The sequence below is a fragment of the Sorex araneus genome, chromosome 2 (assembly GCF_027595985.1).
Source record: "Sorex araneus isolate mSorAra2 chromosome 2, mSorAra2.pri, whole genome shotgun sequence".
Classification (NCBI taxonomy): Eukaryota; Metazoa; Chordata; class Mammalia; order Eulipotyphla; family Soricidae; genus Sorex; species Sorex araneus.
Window position 1 is genome coordinate 47,912,684 of NC_073303.1, and position 20,284 is coordinate 47,932,967.

The following is a 20,284-nucleotide window of genomic DNA, read 5'->3' on the forward strand; positions in this document are numbered from 1 at the left end:
ATTGTCAAATGCTTTCTCTGCATCTATTGATATGATCATATGGTTTTTATCTTTACTTTTGTTGATATGCTGGATTATGTTGATTGATTTCCGAATGTTAAACCATCCTTGCATCCCCGGGATGAATCCCACTTGGTTGTGATGTATGATCTTTTTGATGAGTTGTTGGATCCTATTTGCTAGTATTTTGTTGAGGATCTTCGCATCGGTGTTCATCAGGGATATTGTTCTGTAATTTTCTTTCTTAGTGGTGTCTTTGTTTGCTTTTGGTGTTAGGGAGATGTGTGCTTCATAGAAACTGTTTGGGAGAGTTCCTGTTTTTTCAATTTCCTGGATAACTTTGAGGGAAACAGGCAACCGGTCATCTTTAAATGTTTGGAAGAATTCACCAGTGAAACAATCTGGGCCTGGGATTTTGTTTTTGGGGAGGTTTTTGATTACAGTTTCAATTTCCTTAACATTGATGGGTCTATTCAGGTATTCCAAGTCTTCTTTGTTCAGTCTTGGGAGATTTTAGGAATCAAGGAATCCATCCAATTCTTTTAGGTTCTCCTTTTTTGTGGCGTATAGACCTTCAAAGTAGTCTCTAATGATCTTTTGAATCTCATTGGTTTCTTTTAGATGTCCCCCTTTTCATTTCTGATTCGATTTATTAGAGTTCTCTCTCTTTCTTTCTTTGTGAGTCTTGCTAGTGGTTTATCAATCTTATTTATTTTCTCGAAGAACCAGCTCTTTGTTTCTTTGATCTTTCAGATTGTCTTTTTGGTGTTGATGTCATTAATTTCTGCTCTAATTTTTATTATTTCTTTACTTTGGTCTGGTTTGGGTTCCTTAGGAATGCTTGGAGAGCTATAAATTTTCCCCTTAACACGGCTTTAGCTGCGTCCCATAGGTTTTGGTAGCTCGTGTCTTCATTCTCATTTGTTTCTAAGTATTTTTTGATTTCTTCCTTGATTTCTTTCCTGACCCACTCATTGTTCAAGATTGAATTGTTTAATTTCCAGGTGTTTGATTTGATTTTCCGTATTTGTGAGTGGTTAGCTTCTATATTCAGCACATCGTGGTCTGAAAAGATGGTTGATACAGTTTCTATTTTTCCGATTCTATTGAGGTATGTTCTGGGGCCCAGTACATGGTCTACTTTAGAAAAAGTTCCGTGTCCACTGGAAAAGAATGTGTATTCTTTCTTTTTGGGGTGTAAGGCCCTATATAGGTCTATTAGGCCTCTCTCTTCAATCTCTTCTTTCAGAGTCAGTGTTTCCTTGTTGAGTTTTGTTCTTGTCGATCTACCTAGAGGCGATAAGGCTGTATTGAAGTCTCCAACTACTATTGTGCCGTTAGTGATATCCTCTTTGAAATCTGTTAGGAGTTGTTTTAAATATTTAGCCGGTTTTTCATTAGGAACATATACGTAGAAGAGTGCGATTTCTTCCTGTTGTACATATCCTTGATATACAGAAAATGACTTTCGCTGTCCCTTTTAATCTTTTTCATCCTGAAATCTATGTTGTCGGATACCAGGATGGCCACTCCAGCTTTTTTAAGGGGGTTGTTTGCTTGCAGGATTGTTTTCCATCCTTTGACTTTGAGTCTATGTTTACTCTGTTTGTTCAGGTGAGTTTCTTGCAGGCAACAGAATGTTGGGTTTAATTTCCGGATCCATTTTGCCACTCTGTGTCTCTTGATAGGTGCATTTTGGCCATTGACATTGAGAGAGATTATTGTGATGGGGTTTTGTGTCATCTTTCTGTGGGATTTTTTGTTATTATGGGGCTCCTCCTTGTCTTACAGTAGCCCCTTTAGACCTTCTTTCAAGTTTGGTTTTGAGTCTATGAAGTTCTTGAGCTGTTGTTTATCGAGAAACAGTGTATGGTTCCTTCTAGTTTGAGTGAGAGTTTAGCCAGATAAAGTATTCTTGGTAAGGCATTCATTTCGTTGAGTTTTTTCACTATGTCCCACCATTGTCTTCGGGCTCGGAGGGTTTCTTCTGACAGGTCTGCTGTAAATATGAGGGGTGCTCCTTTGTATGTGATTTCCTTCTTTGTCCTTGCTGCTTGCAGAATTGTGTCTCTATCCATAGCATCTGTCATTCTGACTATGATATGCCTTGGAGTCTTTTTATTTCGGTCTCTTTTTGCTGGTACTCTTCGGACTCCTTGTATCTGGATGCCGGCCTTCTCCAGTTCTGGGAACTTTTTAGCAATGATGTCTTTGACTGTGTTTTCTTCATTGGGGTTACTTCCCTGTGGTTCTGGTACTCCAATGATTCTTATGTTGTTCCTCTTGAAGTCATCCCCCGGGCTCTGATTCGCTCTATAGCCATTTTGAGGTCTTTGGCCATGATTTGTTGTTGTCTATAAGCTTTCTGCCGCTCATCTTCCAGGTCGCTGATTCTGTCTTCGGCTGTAGTCATTCTACTGTTGAGGGCATCTAGTGAGATTTTTTTTTTTTGCTTTTTGGGTCACACCCAGCGATGCTCAGGGGTTACTCCTGGCTTTGCACTCAGGAATTGCTCCTGGCAGTGCTTGGGGGACCATATGGGATGCCGGGGATCGAACCCAGGTCGGCCGCGTGCAAGGCAAACGCCCTACCCGCTGTGCTATCGCTCCGGCACTCTAGTGAGATTTTTAATTCATCTACCGATTCCTTTATTTGTGTGACTTCCTTTCATAGGTTTGAAATTTCTTCTCTCATTTCTTCCTGGATTTTCTTGGTAGACCGTTGCAGTGCTTCATTCATCTCCTCCCTTAATTTATTGGATGTCTGTTCCATGTTTGCTTGGAGTAGGTCGACTCTCCTCCAGATTTCCTCTCTGAATTGTTTATCTGAGAGGTCGTAGATGTGAGTAGCCCCTGTTGATGTTTCTTGTATCTTTTCTTCTCCCTCACTTCGTGGAGGGGATTTTCGCTGCTTCTTCATATTGTTACAGAAGTATAGAGTTGGAACTTTGTAGTTATTTATTCCTGTTCTCTCTTGTGGAAAGAAGGGGCTCTGATTGTGCTAAACTTCCCTTATTCACTGATAGCTTTTACAGTGTCAAACTAGGCTAATTGGATATTTTGCGTAAGTGTTTGAGATCGCAAAAGTGAATTTTCAAAGATATATACAGTACCGATTGAGCTGAGGTATCAAAGAATATTTTCGGCCTGGTTAGTGTTGGCTGCTCCGACAGGAGGCCATGCCCACTTAGAGACCACGCCCACTAAGACACAGGCCACGCCCCCAGTGTCTTCCTGTTAGAGAGCTTGGTACCTGATGGACGGGCGCAGTTACAGAGCCAGATCGGAAGACAGGGTGCGTGGGGCGCGCTGGGTGCGGCTTCAGGAACTCGGGGAACGCAGATGGCGGCGGGCTCCTTGGTGGGTTTTAATCTTCTTGATCTACCCAGGTGTGATAAGGTGGTGTTGAAGTCTCCAACTACTATTGTTTTGCTCACAATTTCCCTCTTAACGTCTTTTAGCAGTTATTGTAGGTATTTAGTGGTCCTTTATTGGGTGCGTACACATTTAGGAGTGTGATTTCTTCCTGCTGTACATATCCCTTGATTAATAGAAAATGGCCTTCACTATCCCTTCTAATCTTTTTCAACCTGAAGTCTATATTGTCCGATACTAGTAATTCCACCCAGCTTTTTTGAGGGCGTTGTTTGCTTGCAGGATTGTTTTCCATCCTTTGACTTTGAGTCTGTGTTTGTTCTGGGTATTCAGATGTGTTTCTTGCAGGCAGCAGAATGTTGGGTTCAGTCTCTGAATCCATTTAGCCACTCTGTGTCTCTTAATTGGTGAATTAAGTCCATTGACATTGAGAAAGATTATTGTTATAGGATTTTGCGCCATCTTTCTGTAAGGCTTTGTTGTGCTTTTAGGGGTTTTTCTTGTCTTACAGTAGCCTCTTTAGTCTTTCGTTTTGGTTTGGTTTTGAGTCTATGAAATTTCCTGAGTTGTTGTTTATCCGCAAAATAGTGTATCGTTCCTTCGAGTTTGAATGAGAGTTTGGCCGGATAAAGTATTCTTGGTGAAGTGCTCATTTCATTGAGTTTTTTCACTACATCCCACCACTGCCTTAGGGCTTAGAGGGTTTCCTCCGATAGGTCTGCTGAGAATTCTAAGGAGTGCTCCTTTGAATGTGATTTCCTTTCTCGACCTTGCTGCTTGCAGTATTGTGTCTCTATCCATGACGTCCATCATACTAACTACGACATGTCTTGGAGTTTTTCTGTTAGGGTCTCTTTTAGCTGGCACTCTTCTGGCTCCTAGAATCTGGATGTCTGCATTCTCCAGCTCCGGAAACTTTTCAGCAATGATTTGTTTGACTGTGGCTTTTTCCTTGTGGTTGGTTCCCTGTCCTTCTTGTACTCCAGTGATTCTAATGTTGTTTCTCTTGAACTTATCCCCTAGGAGTCTGATTTTCCCTATAGCAATTTTGAGGTCTCTCCCCATTGTTGTTGCCTGTAGGTGTCTTGCTGCTCATCTTCAAGCTCACTGATTTTGTCTCTGGCTGTACACATTCTATTGTTGAGGGCACCTACTGAGTTTTTTAATTCATCTACCGAATACTTTATTTGTGATGTTTACTTTTGTAGTTTTTTTTTTTATTTCTGCTCATTTCTTCCAGTAATTTCTCGGCTGTCTGTTGTATCGTTTCTGTCAGGTCCTCCTTTAACTTGTCAATCTTTTCATTGAGTTCATTGAACATCTTGAGGATTTCAACTCTGAATTCTTTTTTCGAGAGCTCAAGTTTGTAGTAAACGTTTATTGAGGTTTCCGGACTCCTTTTATCATTTTCTCCTGGTTGGGGGGATTTGGGCTGTTTCTTAATATTGTTGTGGTGGTATGGAAGAGGGACCTTCAAGTTCACTATCACTTTTCCCTCTGCAGGAGGGAGCAAACTGGCACAGTGGCGCTGGAAGGTGGCAAAGGGGTAGATGGGCGGTGCTCAGGCAGGGTGGGAGTCAGGGTCTGAAGAGGAGACAGCACGGGGGGGCGGGGAGATGTGCAGGCGCAGAGGAGATTGTAGCCTGTTTCGGTTCACTGACCTGTAGGAGGCTGAACAGATACTTTTCCAGAGATGTCATAGAGATCCAATAACCACATGCAAAAGTACTCATTATCATTTAATTTCCGGGAAATGAAAATGATGAAACACCAACCAGAATGTCCCATACCAAAGAGACTAAAAACAGCCAGTGCCGCTGGGCATATGTTGAAAAGAACCCATTGTTGGGAATAACATTTTGTTCAGCCTCTATGAAAAACAGCATGGAGAGGTCTCAAAAATTAAAGATATCTCATTATTGTTTTGATATGCATCTCCGTGTGTCTTTTGGCCATTCGGCTATCTTCTCTGAGAAAGTTTCTGTTCATTTCATCACCCCATTTTCTGATGGGGTTGGATGTCTTCTTCTTTTATTTTTTAAATAGTAATGCTTTACATCAATATATAGCATCTTGTATACATGCCAAAATACAACTAGAAATTGGTAATGTAATTATTTTATACAACGGAAGTAGATATTTTACTGTTTTGGGTGAAACATTAATTCATTTTGTACATATATTTTTATATGAGAACTCATATATAAATATATATGCACTGTGTCGAGCACTGTCGTCCCATTGTTTATTAATTTGCTCTAGCAGGCACCAGTAATGTCTCAATTGTGAGACTTGTTACTGTTTTTTAAAAAAATTTTACTAGTGAATCACCGTGAGATAAAGTTACAGATTTACAAACTTTCGTGCTTGCGTTTCTGTCATACAGTGATCGAGTACCCATTCCTCCACCAGTGCCCATTTTCTACCACCAATGGTCCCAGCATCCCTCCCACCATCCCCACCCTGTCCCCTCCACCCCACCCTGCCTCTGTTGTAGGGCATTCCCTTTTGCTCTCTCTTTTCTTACGGGTGTTGTGGTTTGCTATAGAGGTAATAAGTAGGCATAATGTTCAGTCTATAGTCCATTTTCAGCCCATATCGCCCATCCCTAGTGGGCCCACCTAGCACCCTTTGCTTGGTCGTCCCTTTTCTATCTGAGATGCTTTTTCCCCCAGCATGAGAGGCAAGCTTCCAAGCTGTGGAGTAATCCTCCTGGTACTTATCTCTACTATTCTTGGGTGTTAATCTCCCATTCTGTTACTTTATATTCCACAAATGAGTGCAATCTTTCTATGTCTCTCCCTCTCTTTCTGACTCATTTCACTTAACATGATACTTTTCATGTTGATCCACCTATATGCAAATTTCATAACTTCATCTTTTCTAACAGCTGCATAGTATTCTATTGTGTAGATGTACCAAAATTTCTTTAACCAGTCATCTGTTCTCAGGCACTCGGGTTTTTTTTCCCCCAGATTCTGGCTATTGTAAACAGTGCTACAATGAACATATAGATGAAGATGTCACTTTTACTATACTTTTTTTGCATCTCCGGGGTATATTCCCAGAAGTGGTATTGCCGGGTCAAATGGAAGCTCAATTTCTAATTTTTTGAGAAGCGTCCATACTGTTTTCCAAAGGGGCTAAATTGGTCGGCCCACATCCAGAAGAACAAAAGAAACTGGAATTGGCACGGATGTGGGGAGAAAGAGACTCTCCTTCACTGCTGGTGGGAATGCTGATTGGTTCAATTCTTTTGGAAAACAGTATGAATGATTCTCAAAAAATTAGAAATTAAGCTCCCATTTGACCTCACTATACCACTTTTGGGAGTATATCCTGGAGAGGCAAAAGACTGTAGCAGAAATGACATCTACACTTGTGTGTTCATTGCTGCACTGTTTACAATAGCCAAAATCTGGGAAAAAACCTGAGTGCCAAAGAACAGATGATTGTTTAAAGAAACTTTGGTGTATCTACAGAATGGAATACTATGCAGCTATTAGAAAAGATGAAGTCATGAAATTTGCATACAAATGGATCAACATGGAATGTATCTTGTTAATTGAAATGAGTCAGAAAGAGAGGGAGAGACATAGAAAGATTGCACTCATGTGTGGAAAATGAAGTAACAGAATGGGAGAATAACACCCAAGAATAGTAGAGATAAGGACCAGGAGGTTTACTTCATGGCTTGGAAACTGGCCTCAAATGCTGGGGAAAAGGCAGCTCAGATTGAGAAGGGAGCACCAATTAAAGGGTATTTGGAAAACCAGCTTGGGTTGGGAAATGCGAGCTGAATGTAGACCATAGATTGTACACAATGGCAACTCTATGCCTCTAGTGCAAACTATAATATCCAGAAAGAAAGAGGGAACAAAAGGCCAGGAAGTTTGCCCCCTAGCTGGAAGCCTGCTTCAGGAGCAGAGGGGAGAAGGGAGATGGAATAGAGAAGGGATCACTAAAAAAATGATGAATGGAGGAATCACTTGGGATGGGAGATGCATGCCGAAAGTAGATAATGGACCAAACATGATGACCTCTCAGTGTCTGTGTTGCAAGCCATAATGCCCAAAAGTAGAGAGAGAGTATGGGGAATATTGTCTGCCATGGAGGCAGGGGGAGGGTGGGAAAGCGGGGGTATACCCGGGATATTGGTGGTGGGGAATGTGCACTGGTGGAGGGATGGGTGCTTGATCATTTTGTAATTGTAACCCAAACATTAAAAATTAGATGGGCTGGTCATGTAATGCGATTCAGAGACAACCAATGGACTAGAGCTGTTACTGACTGGATTCCATGAGACATCAGAAGACCTCGTGGCTGCCTACTAACTAGATGGTCAGATTTCTTCGTCAAATCTCTGAATGAACGATTTGATACTCTTCCTGTTCCTGGAGCTAGCAGATATCATTGGGCTGCAATAGCTCGCGACAGGAACAACAGGAGATGTTACTGGTGCCCGCTCGAGCAAATCGAAGATCAACGGGACTACAGGTGATACAAGTGAACCCAAACATGAAAGCTTGTAACTATCTCACAGTGATTCGATAAAAATTTTAAAAAATTTAAAACTGTTAAAAATAGAGCTTAATTTTTTAAAAAATAATTAATTTATTTTTGAATTAGTGAGTCACAGTGAGGGTACAGTTACAGATTCACACATTTTCGTGCTTCTTTTTCCTTCATGCAATGTTCGAGAGCCCATCCCTCCAGGAGTGTCCATTCTCCACCACTTATGAACCCAGTATCACTCCCAATCCCCTATCCAATTCCACCACCCCACTCCACCTCTGTGGCAGAGCATTCCAATTTGTTCTCTCTCTCTCTCCTTTTGGGTGTCGTGGTTTGCAATTGAGTGGCCATCATGTTCAGTCTCTAGTCTACTTTCAGCGTGCATCTCCCTCCCCGCTCGGTAATTCCAATCACGTTTTACTTGGTGTTCCCTTCTCTATATGGGATGACTTTCCCCCAGCGTGTGAGGCCAGCTTCCAAACCATGGAGCCAACCTCCTGGTATTATATACTACTATTCTTGGGTGTTAGTCTCCTACTCTGTTATTTTATATTCCACAGATGAGTGCACTGTTTCTGTCTGTCTCTCTCTTTCTGGTTCATTTCACTTAGCATAATACTTTCCATGTTGATCCACTTATATGCATGACTTAATTTTTTTCTAACAGCTCCATAGTATTCCATTGTATAGATGTACCAAAGTTTCTTTTTTAAAAAATTTATTTAATTTTAATTTGTGAGTCACAGTGAGGGTATAGTTACAGATTCGCACATATTCCTGCTTGTTTTTCCTTCATGCAATGTTTAAGAGCCCATCCCTCCACCAGTGTCCATTTTCCACCACCCATGAACCCAATATTCCTCCCACCCCCCCAGTCTCATCCACCCACCCCACCCCGCCTCTGTAGCGGGGCATTCCAATTTGATATCTATCTTTCCTTTTGGGTGTTGTGGTTCCAAATAAGGGTATTGAGTGAGATGTACCAAAGTTTCTTTAACGAGTCATCTGTTCTTGGGCACTCGGGTTTTTTCCAGATTCTGGCTATTGTAAACAGTGCCGCGATGAACATATAAGTGCAGATGTCATTTCGATTGTACTTTTTTTGCCTCTCCAGGATGTATTACCAGAAGTGGTATTGCTGGATCAAATGGAAGCTCAATTTCTAATTTTTTGAGAAGTGTCCATATTGTTTTCCAAAGGGGCTGGACCAGTCGGCATTCCCACCAACAGTGTTGAAGGGTCCCTTTCTCTCCACATCCTCTCCAACAGCGGTTACTTTTGTTCTTTTGGATGTGTGCCATTCTCTGTGATGTGAGGTGGTATCTCATAGTTGTTTTGATCTGCATCTCCCTGATGATTAGTGATGCAGAGCATTTTTTCATGTACCTTTTAGCCATTCGTATCTCTTTCTTGGAAAAGTTTCTGTTCATTTCTTCGGCCCATTTTCTGATGGGGTTGGATGTTTTCTTCTTGTAGAGATCAACTAGTGCTTTGTATACACTTGATATCAATCCTTTATTGGATGGGTATTGGGTGAATATCCTTTCCCATTCTGTAGATTGCCTTTGTATTCTGGTGTCTGTGTCTTTTGCGGTGCAGAAACTTCTTAGTTTAATGTAGTCCCATTTGTTTATCTCTGTTTTTTACTTGATTGCTTAGTTCCATGTCATCTTTGAAGATACTTTTAGCTTCAAAATTGTGAAGGGTTTTGCCGACCTTGTCTTCGATGTACCTTATGGATTGTGGTCTGATGTTGAGGTCTTTAATCCATTTTGATCTGATTTTTGTGCATGGTGTCAAGTCAAAGTCTAAGCCCATTCTTTTGCATGTGGTTGTCCAGTTATGCCAGCACCATTTGTTGAAGAGGCTTTCCTTGCTACACTTCACTTTTCTTGCCCCCTTATCAAATATTAGATATGATCATACATTTGGGGTTGTGTGTTGGGATATTCCACTCTGTTCCATTGGTCTGTGGCTCTGCCTTGTTCCAGTACCATGCTGTTTAAATTGTTACCGCTTTGTAGTAAAGTTTAAGGTTGGGGAGGGTGATGCCTCCCATCATCTTTTCCCCCAGAATTGTTTTAGCTATCCGTGGGCGTTTATTGTTCCTATGAATTTTAGGATTGCTCGATCCATTTCTTTAAAGTATGTCATGGGTATCCTTATAGGGATCGCATTGAATCTGTATAATGCTTTGGGGAGTATTGCCATTTTGACAATGTTGATTCTCCCTATCCATGAGCAGGGGATATGTTTCCATTTCCTCATGTCCTCTTTTATTTCATGGAGTAGCGTTTTATAGTTTTCTTTGTAGAGGTCCTTTACTTCTTTAGTTAAGCTGATTCCAAGGTATTTGATTTTCTGGGGCACGATTGTGAATCGGATTGCTTTTCTCATGTCCCTTTCCTCTGTTTCATTGTTTGCATATAGGAAGTCCATGGTTTTTTGGGTATTGATTTTGTAGCCTGAGACCTTACTATACAGGTCAATTGTTTCTAAGAGTTTCTTAGTAGAGATTTTAGGCTTCTCTATAGATATAGTATCATGTCGTCTGCGAATAGTGATAGTTTGATTTCTTCCTTTCCTGTCTGAATGTACTTAATATCTTTTTCTTGCCTAATGGCTATTGCTAGTACTTCCCGTACTATATTGAACAGCAGTGATGAGAGTGGGCATCCTTGTCTTGTCCCCGATCTTAGAGGAAAGGCCCTTAGTTTTTCCCCATTGATGATAATGCTTGCCTTAGGTTCGTGTTAGATGGCTCTGACTATCTTTAGGAAAGTCCCTTTTATACCCATTTTGGCGAGAGTTTTCATCATAAACGGGTGCTGGATCTTGTCAAATGCTTTCTCTGCATCTATTCATATGATCATATGGTTTTATCTTTACTTTTGTTGATATGATGGATTATGCTGATTGATTTCCGAAAGTTAAACCATCCTTGCATCCCCGGGATGAATCCCACTTGGTCATGGTGTAATGATCTTTTTGATGAGTTGTTGGATCCTATTTGCTAGTATTTTATTGAGGATCTTCGCATCGGTGCTCATCAGATATATTGGTCTATAGTTTTCTTCGTTAATGGTGTCTTTGTTTGTTTTTGATATTAGGGAGATATGTGCCTCATAGAAGCTGTTTGGGAGGGTTCCTGTTTTTTCAATTTCCTGGAAAAGCTTAAAGAGAACTTGCAACAAATCTTCTTTAAATGTTTGGAAGAATTCGCCAGTGAATCCATCTGGACCTGGGCTTTTGTTTTTGGGGAGACTTTTGATTACATTTTCTATTTCCTTGATATTTATAGGCCTATTCAGGTATTCCAAGTCTTCTTGGTTCAGTCTTGGGAGATTATAGGAATCAAGAAATTCATCCATTTCTTTTAGGTTCTCTTGTTTTGTGGCATACCTTTCAACGTAGTCTCTGATGATCTTTTGAATCTCCTTTGTTTCTGTTGTGATGTCCCCCTTTTCATTTCTGATTTGGTTTATTAGGGTTCTCTCTCTCTCTTTCTTTGTGAGTCTTGCTAGTGATTTATCAATCTTATTTATTTTCTCGAGGAACCAACTTTAGGTTTCATTGATCTTTCGGATTGTTTTTTGGGTTTCCATAACATTAATTTCTGTTCTAAGTTTTATTATTTCTTTTCTTCGATCTGGTTTGGGTTACTTTTGCTGGTCCTCTTCTAAGATCTTGAGCTGCGAAGTCAAGCTATCTATTTAGGCCCTTTCTTCCTTCCTGGGGAAAGCTTGCAGAGCTATAAATTTCCCCCTTAACACAGCTTTAGCTGCATCCCATAGGTTCTGGTAGCTTGTGTCTTCATTCTCATTTGTTTCAATGTATTTTTTTATTTCCTCCTTGCTTTCCTTCGTGACCCACTCATTGTTCAAGAGTGAGTTATTTAATTTCCAGGCGTTTGATTTGGTTCTCTGCCTCTGTGTGTGATTAACTTCCATCTTCAGTGCATCATGGTCTGAAAAGATAGTTGATACAATTTATATCTTCTCAATTCTGTTAAGGTATAGTTTGTGATCCATTACATGGTCTATTTTGGAAAATGTTCCGTGTGCACTGGAAAAGAATATGTATTCTTTCTTTTGGGGGTGTATGGCCCTGTATAGGTCTATTAGCCCTGTCTCCTCCATTTCTTCCTTCAGAACCATTGTTTCCTTGCTTAGTGTTGTTCTTGTCTATCTATCCAGAGGTGATATGGCAGTGTTGAAGTCTCCAACTACTATCGTGGTGCTAGTTATGTCTCCCTTAAACTCTGTTAGGAGTTCTTTTAAGTATTTAGCTGGTCGTTCATTAGGTGCATATACGTTTAAGAGTGTGATTTTTTTCCTGTTGTACATATCCCTTGATGAGTAGAAAATGACCTTCGCTGTCCCTTCTAATCTTTTTCAACCTGAAATCTATGTTGTTGGATAGTAGTATGGCCACCCCAGCTTTTTTGAGGGAGTTGTTTGCTTGCAGGATTGTTTTCCATCCTTTGACTTTGAGTCTGTGTTTGCTCTGACTGTTCAGATGTGTTTCTTGTAGGCAGCAGAAAGTTGGGTTTAGTTTCCAAATCCATTTTGCCACTCTGTGCCTCTTGATTGGTGCATTTAGACCGTTAACATTGAGAGAAATTATTGTCATGGAATTTTTGCCATCTTTCTGTAGGGTTTATTGTTCTTGTAGGGTTTTTCCTTGTCTTATAGTAGCCCTTTTAGTCCTTCTTTTAAGTTTGGTCTTGAGTCTATGAAGTTCCTGAGCTGTTGTGTCTCCGTGAAATAGTGTATGGTTCCTTCAAGTTTAACTGAGAGTTTAGCCGGGTAAAGTATTCTTGGTGAGGCATTCATTTAATTAATTTTTTTCACCATTTCCCACCATTGTCTTCGGGCTTGGAAGGTTTCTTCTGATAGGTCTGCTGTGAATCTAAGGGGTGCTCTTTCGAATATGATCTCCTTCTTTGATCTTGCTGCTTGCAGTATTGTGTCTCTATCCACGGCATCCTTCATTCTGACTATGATATGCCTTGGGGATTTTCTATTTGGGTCCCTATTAGCTGGCACCCTTCGGACTCATTGGATCTGGATGTCCGCATTCTCTAGCTCTGGGAATTTCTTAGCAATTATATCTTTGATTGTGTTTTTTTCATTGGGATTTGTTCCCTGTGGTTCTAGTACTCCAATGATTCTTATGTTGCTTCTCTTGTGGTCCTCCCCTAGGATTCTAATTCGCTCTAGAGCCATTTTGAGATCTTTTGCCATGATTTGTTGTTGCCTATATGCTTTCTGCAACTCACTTTCAAGATCACTGATTCTGTCTTCAGCTGTAGCCATTCTATTATTGAGGGCTACTACTGAGTTTTTTTATTTCATCTACCAATTCTTTTAATTGTGTGACTTCTGTTCATAGCTTTGAAATTTCTGCTCTCATTTCTTCCTGGATTATGTTGGTGGACCATTCCAACGCTGCATCCATGTCCTCCCTTAATTTATTGGATGTTGGTTCCATAGTCGCTTTGAGTTCGTGAACCATCTTCACGATTTCCTCTCTGAATTCTTTATCTGAGAGGAGATTGTATTTCTGGGAAGTCCCTGTTGGGGTTTCTGAGATCCTTTCTTCCATCTCTCCTGGCAGTGGGGATTTTTGCTGTTTCTTCACGTTGTTATGGGCTTTACTGTCAGGCGCTCCACCTTACCTTGTGAGGGGCCTCAATTGAAGACGTGGGGCTATGATCTCCTTAATTATCTAATGCTTCCTTTTCAGCAGGTCTGACTTTAGGGGAGAGACTCTCCAAACAATAATAGTGAGTTTTGTTGAAATATTGTATGCAATCAAAGTGAAAGTAAAGTGAAATTTATTAGTTACACAGGCGGGGGGGGCTAAGGGTGGGGGGCTCGGGGCGTGGGGGGGTTAGGGGTGTGGGGGGGCGGGGTGGAGCTATACTGGGATTCTTGGTGGTGGAATATGAGCACTGGTGAAGGGATGGGTATTCGAGCATTGTATAACTGAGATTTAAACCTGAAAACTTTGTAACTTTCCACAGGGTGACTCAATAAAAAATTTTAAAAAAAAGTTAACTTTAACAATGAAGGTATATACTCATCTATTTTTAGTTTTTGAACAAGTTTTAATAAATTATTTCTCTTATTAATGTATAAAAAAAGGACTTTTTTCTGTTTGATGTGTTCACTGATAGTGTTTTTGAAATTATGATGGGATAGGCTAATTAACTATTAGCATATAGTGACTAAGATGATATCTTAAGAGAAATAGGTTATACCGATTGTGACCAAGGCACATTGCATGAAATGGGAGAAATAACTGCGGCCACCGCTCCAGAAATAGGCCACGGCCCTTTTGAGAGCACACCCCCTGCGAGGACACGCCCCTAACCTGGAGAAGAGGGAGAGGTCAGGGCCCGTTGGCGAGATGGCTCAGAGGTGCCAGGCTGGCTAGGGGCTTCCGAATGTGCCCCCGACCACGGGCAGGGGACGAGGGGAGAAGAGCTTACTTCTGATTCAGGGATTTCAGTTATTGCCATCTCTCCCCAGAACAAAAAATCATTAACTTGAAAAGATATACTCACATTTGTGTTCATTGTTTGCAGCACTGTTTACAATAACTAAGATTTAAAAATAAACCATATGTTCAGTGACTGATGAGTGGTTTAGAAATTAGAGTAGGAATGCTGTTCAACTGAGAAAATATCAAATGTTAAATTAAATTTTAATAGCACCGTAGCACTGTCATTCCATTGCTCATCGATTTTCTCGAGCTGGCATCAGTAAAGTCTCCATTGTGAGACTTGTTACTGTTTTTGGCATATCAAATATGCCTGGCAAGCCATATGCTTGCCAACCTGTACCGTGCAGGTGGAATACTCTCTGTAGCTTGCTGGACTCTCCGAGAGGGATGGAGGGATTGAACCAGGGTCAGTTGTGTGCAAGGCAAATGCCCACCCTCTGTGCTATCACTCCATAATCAAATTAATTATTTTACTCTCAATTTAGATATTTGCCCTACCTCTAGCCAGACAGAAGCAGAATTTGAAGTGATTGCTATCCCCAAAGCTAAAATTCATATCATATTTTGGGAAAATATATATATTTGCAATATGAATCGTTCACTCTTTATAATTTTCTAATGAAATTATTAAACAAGTTATTTATTAATAGTAAGGCAAGCAAGATTCAATATTTTATGGAAAAAGAAATACAACACATTAATATTATATTATTATTATGTACATTTAAATAATAATGTAAAACTTAGTGAAATTGATTCTTACTGAATGAAGCTTGCTGATAATGTCCCATAAAAAATTATAAATAGAAAAATGGATTGTGTTTCACAGTCTGTGTTTTGGATGGTCATCTCCAACCTGTTTCTACACCCTCATTTTTACTGAAGTAGAGAACAAAGATGTTTTGTTTCTAGCTCTAATTTAAAAAATTCAATATAACGCAAAACTCAACGTTATCGGCCACCTTGCTGCCTGATTTGAGCTTTTAAAAACCTAATTATTGGACATATCAAAAGATTGCCTGAAAAGATTTATAGGTTCATACTAATAACAATTCTGAATTGAGTTTTTCTACTATTATAATTTTTAAGTGTTTCAGGGCTTTAAATGAAAATTTTCAAAATTCTATCTTGAGTCACTTAATTTCTGTTAACAGATCCATCCTGCCTTCTTACTGGAACTAGTTTCTATGCCACCCACATAGAATTCCAAATGTGGATCCAGGGATTGCTGAGCTGTGAACATTTTATTTGTGTGCTTCTGCCAGTGACCACCCTTAAACTTCAGAAGAATGAAAGGAAAGCAAAGATATCCTGACATGTGTGTGAAATGACTTTTTAAAAAACCTTAAGGACATGTAATAGAATGTGAGATTTTCTATACTGCAGCCTGTTAACTCTAAGTCTACCAATCACTGTATCACTGTCATCCCATTTTTCATCGATTTACTCGAGCGGGCAACAGTAACGTCTCTATTCCTCCCAGCCTTGAGATTTTAGCAGTCTCTCCTTATTCATCTTTCCCAACCATTGGAGGCTCTTTCAGTGTCAGGGGAATGAGACCTATTATTTCTGTTTTGGGCATATCAAATACACCACGGGTAGTTTGCCAGGATCTGCCCGTGTGGGCGTATCTATCTATCTATCTATCTATCTATCTATCTATCTATCTATCTATGTATCTATCGATAGTATATATGTGTATATTTATACTTACTCTCTATGATTTGTTGCCTACTGACTGAACTCCATCAAATATGGTGTGGTAATTAGGGAAAATGGGTAGGAAGTGTCTTATGTGTCCAGAAAGCTGCCTGGAGTGTGGCAGCAGTTGGGTAGTGGAGGTCAGCTGCTAGGGCTGGGTCCCTTGGGGCGGGGAGGGTTCTTGCCCACCCCCTCTGGAGCACCGCAAGTGAAAACAGCCTGGCGCAGAGTCCGATGGCATGGCTATGGGCTCCTCATTTTACACTACCATCTTTGGGGGTATCATTTTATACCCCCAAAGTATGGCAAACCAATATAAAGTCTGCCGATATAATTTTGAATTGCAAGTCTAGGCATTATCTGTAACAATGTTGTAAATTTATACATACAGCTCAATTCTCCCTACAAAAAGAAAGACCTACCACAAACCATTTGTTGCAAAGAATAGCAAATTCTGATCATAGTCAGAACATCCTCTTTTAGGCAAGAGAGATAGTACAGCAGGTATGGCACTTGCCTTGCATGCGGCCATCCAGGGTTTAATCCCCACCCCACATGTGTTTCCCGCGCACACCACCAGAAGTGATCCCTAAGTACACAGCTAGGAGTAAACGCTGAGCACTTCTGGATGTCGCCCCCAACAACAATAACAACAAACCCACCTTGTTTTGCCTTCCCCTATTTTAAGTGGGATGTGAGTGCACATGCTTATACACAATAAAAAGACACGAGACTATAGTTCTTTTCCATTTAGCATTTATGGATTCATTAAACATTAAACATAAAGAATATAGAATAGTCATTTGAAACTTAATTACTGATATTTTCTTGCCAAGACTACCCATGCCAAATGCTTTGTTTCATTTTTATTTCAATTTGTAAATTCAATTTTATTCAGTGCTTGAAATAAAGTGAGGAGAATGTCAGTTAATTATAAGTTAATTTTGGCATGACCTGGAATAAATTAGATGATTGTTTAGTTCACATATATTGCAATCATAAATTGGAACTTTAGACTTCGAGGGTGCTTTGAACTTATTTCCCATTTCCCAAAACCTCTCATTTTGAGGCAAAAAAAAAAATGGAGACCTGGTGTGATTAAATGACCTTCCCAAGGTCACGCAGCTAACTAAAAGCTAAACAAGGACTAGATTTTATGTTTTCAGCATCCCCATCCATTGCTTTGTTTTTTTCTTATACACCTCAACTTTCAATAAGTCATAACAGACATTGTAGTGGCCTGGATTAAACAAAAGAGTAAATTAACTAATATTCCCCTTCCTTGGTCCTAGAATCCTTAAAATGGGATGACTTTGTTTGTATGAATATTTATCTTACTATCCTCCTCAGTATTTTCCACATAAGTTTTCTGTCGATTATGTCACGTTATATACATTGACTAACTGAGAAAATCAACTGATTTGTCTTTTCCAGATCAACAGATTAAAGTCAATATTAGAATTGGGGGTTGTGAAGGAAGGCTTCTGGTCAGGTAAAGAATGTCGAAAAAAGATAGTATAAAATTTGCCCTTACAAAGAATAAATTAAATGGAGGCAACAAAAAATTAATAGGAAAATACAAGTAGCAGTATTATTTGTATGATACAAATAAACTATTTTTTTCTTTTTTAACTTCCTAATGAATCAAAGTTTAGCATGTGTCACTCTTTGAGGGTTATTTCTCAGTTCACTGTATCACTGTCACTCTGTTGTTCATTAATTTACTCTAGCAGGCACCAGTAACATTTCCATTCGTCCCAGCCCTGAGATTTTAGCAGTCTCTCCTTACTCGTCTTTCCCAATGATTGGAGGCTCTTTCAGGGTCAGGGGAATGAGACCTGTTATTGTTACTGTTTTTGGCATATCGAATACACCACAGGGAGCTTGCCAGACTCTGCCATGAGGGCGGGATATTCTTGGTAGCTTGCTGGGCTCTCCAAGAGACATATATATATATATATATACATATATATGTATATTTACCTCTATGATTTTATGGAAAATGGGTAGGGAGTGTCATGCAGCCACGTGGTCCAGGAATATGTTTGCTCATGCGTGAAGCTTGGCCCGATCATGTGGAAAGCGGCCTGGAACGTGACGGCGGTTGGGTAGTGGAGGTTAGCTGCCAGGGCTGGGTCCCTTGGGGTGGGGAGGGCATCACCCAGCCCCCTTTGGGGTGCCCCAAGTGAAAAAAAGCCTGGCGCAGATTATTATTAAATTTTAATACTAAATTAAATATTAAAATGTGGTGTCATTTATTAAAACTTGGATGGAACTAGGAGAGCCCATATGAAGCAAAATAAGTCAAAGAGTAAGGAAAATGCCAGAAAATCTCACTCATGTATGGTATGTAAAGAAACAAAGTAAGGAAACAGACAGTGTATGGTGAAAAGAAATCTAGCTTGACTACAGAGTGGAGGGAAGCTGTAGGGGAGCTGTAGGGGAGACCAGGTTGGGTAGAGAAGCAGTGGGCTAGATGTGGCATAGGGACAGTGGGACAGCTGTCTTTGACACTGGGGTGATGGTGTAGTAGCTCAATACACCAAGAGCACAAACATTGACACAACTGCAAACATATCTTCCCAACCACAATCAGAATACATGACTAAAAAGGAATGGCCCGCTTAGCCTTACTCTGTAGTACCATGTCTTTGGCCCAGAAACAAACCTAGATTCTTTAGTTGCACATTCTTATCATGCTGAAAGAGTGTTTTATTCTCTGTATTCACTTACCAAAATATTCCCCTTCCAAACAACATCAACCAAAGCAAGACTTTGGATAAACTTCTCTGATATTTCTCTTATTAGACTCTCTAGCTATTTCCACTTAGTAATTAACTCAAATGTATTCTATGCTGCAGATCATCATTAAAAGAAAAGGCTTTATTGTAGAGCATGAGTTATTGAATCTGCACAAGGTCAAGTACAAACGCATATACTATGAAAGTGAAAATGAATATGTATGAAAATTAAGTTAGATTTACTCTGGTATCTTAATCACTTACATTTCTAAGCAAGGCAAGGTAGTTCACTTTCATGATCATTGGACTAAACCAAAGTACTGAACTAAGATTTATGTCAGGCTTCATGACTTTCAGACTTATTTTTAGAACACTAGCCAGCTATTTTCTAGCCTAATTTTGCTACTGGAAATACTGAGATTATGTCTTTTCTCTGTGTAAGCACATCACCAGGACATATGTCTAATTGAAATTCAGGGAAGGACAAAATTCTGCCACAGAGGCACAAATATTCATTAGCAGGTAAGAATAAAAATAGACTCTACACTTCTTCACTCATTCTCTTGTCTTTTGAAGTAGGTTAACAAACCAATTGTAGAATTGTTGTGTGATGTGTGATGTGATCACAACAAAACTTTGACCGCACGATTAGATGTGGACAAACATTACAGAGGTTATTCTCATTACAGGTGTAGCACATGGCAGGGCTGGAGCAATAGCACAGCGGGTAGGGCGTTTGCCTTGGACACGGCCAACCCAGGTTTGATTCCCAGCATCCCATATGGTCCGCTGAGCAGCGCGAGGAGTAATTCCTGAGTGCAGAGCCAGGAGTAACCCGTGTGCATCGCTGGGTGTGACCCACAAAGCAAAAAAAATGTGTAGCACATGGCAGAATTATATTAATATGCAATATTTCAAAAGTATTTGCTGCCAGATCAAGAGAAGATGTGTCAGTAAAAATGTTATTAGCCAACTACGTAACTTACCAACTAATAACTCTTTTTCAGGAAAACCTTACTTCTAACTCCATCTATAACCAATAAAATGCCTTTGAAGGAGAAGAGAGAGTGCAGACACTTGCCATGGACCATCTGGAACCTAAATATAATAGAGATCTTTATATGTTATTCAATAACTGTTAACTAATCACCTAAGACCCTTACAAAAATGAAGAATTAAGTGGTCATCGCAGGAACTGCCTACTTTGTTTCCAAATTTTCACTGTGAGATACATAGTTACAAAATTGTTCATTATTGTGTTTCAGTCATAATGTGGGACACTCATCCTTCACCAGTGTACATCCCACCACCATTGTCCCCAATTTTCTTCTGACCATCACCTTCCAGTCTGCCTCAGACAGTCCCCCCCTTATGACTGCCTACTTTTTATATCCTCTTCCCTTTGATCCCCAACAGCTTCTTTAGCAAAGAAGCTGTAAAGCC